The sequence below is a fragment of the Myotis davidii genome, unplaced genomic scaffold (assembly GCF_000327345.1).
Source record: "Myotis davidii unplaced genomic scaffold, ASM32734v1 scaffold1082, whole genome shotgun sequence".
Classification (NCBI taxonomy): Eukaryota; Metazoa; Chordata; class Mammalia; order Chiroptera; family Vespertilionidae; genus Myotis; species Myotis davidii.
The window spans coordinates 27,829-31,830 of NW_006292688.1; positions in this window are offsets into that span (position 1 = coordinate 27,829).

Consider the following 4,002-nt stretch of genomic DNA (forward strand, 5'->3'; position numbering starts at 1 on the left):
GATTGTGCAGGCCAGGCTGAGGGACCTTCCAAGTGCATGAATTTCATACACCAGGCCTCTAGTCTGTATATATAAAAGCCTAATATGCATAGTGTCCCCTCGGGAGTTCTACTGACCAGGAGTTAGATTGCTAGCTATGATGTGCACTGACCACCAGAGGGCTACTTGGAACAACAGAAGGCCCCAGCCAGCAGCCAGCAACCAGGAAAGGAAGACCCAGGCCAGCAGCCGGCAGCCACTAGTGACCCTACCCATGCACAAATTTTGTGCACGGGGCCTTGAGTCAGAATACATTTGCATTTATATTTTCTTTTTTGTATTTATATTTTTAATATTTTATTTTTATTGTTTTTTAAAGCTCTGTACTTTATATTTTTAAATATATTTTTATTGATTTCAGAGAGGAAGGGAGAGAGACAGAGATAGAAACATCAATGATGAGAGAGAATCATTAATAGGCTGTCTCCTACATGCCCCCTACTGGGGATCGAGCCTACAACCCAACCATGTGCCCTTGACTGGAATTGAACCCCGGACCCTTGTCCACAGGCTGATGCTTTATCCACTGAGCCATACCAGCTATGGCCCATATTACTATGTTTTTTATTTGATATACCTGTTTCACATTTATTCTCTCTTGTCTTCCTCCTTGTTGATTAATTAAATATATTTTTGTTATATCATTCCCCCTCTACTTACTTCTTGTTCATATATTATTATTATTCTATAATCCTTTTATGTATTGTATGTAGAGATTATTTTTACTTTCTTTTTCATTTTTAATTGTAATTTAAATGCAAAATATGAAATTTATTATGTTAGCTCTTGCAGTGTCATTTAGAACACTCATCACCTATATCTCATTCTAGGACACCTATAAAAGCTCTATAGAACATCAGTGCAATCAAGTGTTTGACAATTGTGAAAAAAATTAGAACAAAGTTATCTATGAATCAGTATGAAGAAATATCCAGATAACTGGAAAATAGCAATGTGTAAAAGAGCATTTACAAGATTCCAATTTTAAGTTAAAATAAAGGGGAAATAGAACACACATATGTCTGTGTATTTGAACTTAAAAGAAACACAGGAAGAATAAAACAGATCTGGAAAAAGCCCAAGTGCCTATCAATAGATGAATGAATAAAAAAAATTGTGGTACATTCATACAATGGAATACTACTCGGCTGTATAAAGGAAGAAAATCTTATCTTTTGTGACGGCATGTATGGGTTTGAAAATTATTATGCTAACTGAAATGAGCCAGTCAAAGAAAGGCAAATACAATATGATAGCACTTATATGTAGAATCTAATGAACAAATAATATTTTTCAACAAATAGAAACAGAAGCATAGATACACAGAATAGCCTGACAGCTATCAGAGCGGAGATGGTTACTGGGACTGCATGAACAGGTGAGGGGATAAAGCAAATATATATATATTTACAAATATAATATAATATATTATGACAGATAGACACAGACAAACAACAATATGTGATAGAGGGAAAGGGGTGGTAGACAGTGGAAGTGAACAAGGGGGATAAATGGGGATGAAACAAGACATGACTTTGGGTGGTGAACTCACCATGCAGTATGCAGATGATGTTTTACTGAATTGCACATTTGCAACCTGTACTGTTTTATTAACCAATGTCACCCCAATAAATTCAATAAAACAGAAACTAATGAGCTTTTTTTACCTACAGGAGGTGAGGCAGAGAGATGGGAAGATGAGGACAGTTATTTGTAAACTTTTGACTATGTTATCGTTTGCCATTGAAAAATAAACAGAAGAGGTGGTGAATAAAGCAAAACAGAAAACAAAACAGGCCTAGCCAGTTTGGCTTAGTGGAGAGAGTGTCAGCCTTCAGATTGAAGGATCCCAGGTTCAATTCCAGTCAAGGGCATGTACCTCAGTTGCAGGTTTGATCCCCAGCCCTGGTTGGGGCACATGCAGGAGGCAACCAACTAATGAGTCACTCTCATATTGATGTCTCTCTCTCTCTCTCTCTCTCTCTCTCTCTCTCTCTCTCTCTCTCCTTTCTTCTCTCTCTAAAAATCAATGGAAAAATATCTTCAAGTGATGATTAACAAAACAAAAAGAATAAAATAAAACAGAAACAAAGAATAAAACAAAATAAATGAACCTAACTATATTTCAAATTAATACCATAATTAGATTAAAGGGGAAAATAAAATAAGTAACTAAATTAATTTTTGAACCCCAAATTTTGTCTACATACTTTCACAAGTAAAAAAAAATCACTTGAAATAAAATTTTAAGCTGTATTTAGTGCCACTGACAGTGGTGTGGATAGAATACTTAAATACAAGTCACGAAAGCATAAAAACACTATAAGAAGCCATAGGCAGCAAAATCTCAGACATCACTTGTAACATTATGTTTATAGAGACATCTCCTAGGGCAAGAGAAACAAAAGAGAAAATATACAAATTAGATTACATCAAAATGAAAAGCTTCTCAACAGCAAAAGAAACCATAATGAAAAGGGAACCTACTGTTTGGCAGAACATATTTGCCAATGATACATCTGACAAAGGATTAATATCCAAAAAATATAAGGAACTCATACAATTAAACAAAAGGAAGACAAACAATCCAATTAAAAATGGGCAAAACATCCCTAACCGGTTTGGCTCAGTGGATAGAGTGTTAGACTGCAGACTGAAGGGTCCCATGTTCAATTCTGGTCAAAGGCATGAACTTTGGTTGCGGGCACATCCCCAGGAGGGGGTGTGAAGGAGGCAGTTGGTCGATGTTTCAAATTCTCTATCCCTCTCCCTTATTCTCCGTAAAAAAATCAATAAAATATATTTAAAACATTTTTTTAAAAAGGGCAAAATACCTAAATAGACACTTTTCCAAAGAGGACACACAGCCAAGAGACATATCAGAAATTGTTCAAAATCACTGATCATTAAGGAAGATGAGATTCAAATTCAAACTACAATGAGGTATCACCTTACACCTATCAGGATGGCTACCATCAACATAACAAATGACAAGTGCTGGTGAGGATGTAGAGAATAGGGAACCCTAATACACTGCTGGTGAGAATGCAGTTTGGTGCAGCCATTATGGAAAACATTATGGAGTCTGCTCAAAAAATTAAATATGGAACTGCCATTTAATCCTGCAATTCCACTTCTAGGAATATATCCTAAAAAAAAACCAAAGCACCAATCAGAAAGAATATATGCACCCCTATGTTCATAGCAGCACAATTCACAATAGCTAAGATCCAGAAACAGCCCAAGTGCCCACCAGTAGATGAGTGGATAAAAAAGCTGTGGTACATTTACACCATGGAAGGCTATGCAGCTATAAAACGAAGGATCACTTACCCTTTGAGACAGCATGAAGGGACCTGCAGAGTATTACACTAAGCAAAAAGCCAGTCAGAGAAAGACAAATATCACATGATCTCACTTAAATGTGGAATCTAATGAACAAAATAAGCTGATGAACAAAATAGATCCAGCAACATAGAGGCATGGAACATACTATTATTGTAGAATCTCAGAGGGAAGGCAGCCATGGGTGGGTGGGTGAGAAGAGATCAACCAAAGAACGTGTATGCAAGTATGCATTATCAATGGACCCAGATATTAGTATGATGAACATCTGGGGTAGGGAGTGGGTCAGGCTAGAAGGATTATCGGGGAAAAACGGGGACATATGTAATACTTTCAGCAATAAAAATATATTTTTGAGCTCTCTGCCACTTGCTGCTGTGCCAGTAAGGGGGGGGCAGGGGAGCCAAACCTAGGTTTGAAATGAATGACTCTTTGCTTTTGCATCGGACTGGCTGGCTCCCTGGTGGGCCCTTGGGAATCCTGAAATCTGGGCACAACATTTGGGGGCTCGTCCGGGATTCCCAAGACCATCAAGGGACCCCGATCCGAAGAGTCTGACTGACCGCGGTAGGTGTGTGTCGTTGTGTGTTCTGTTCAGTGTGAGCTTGTTTCTGGAAT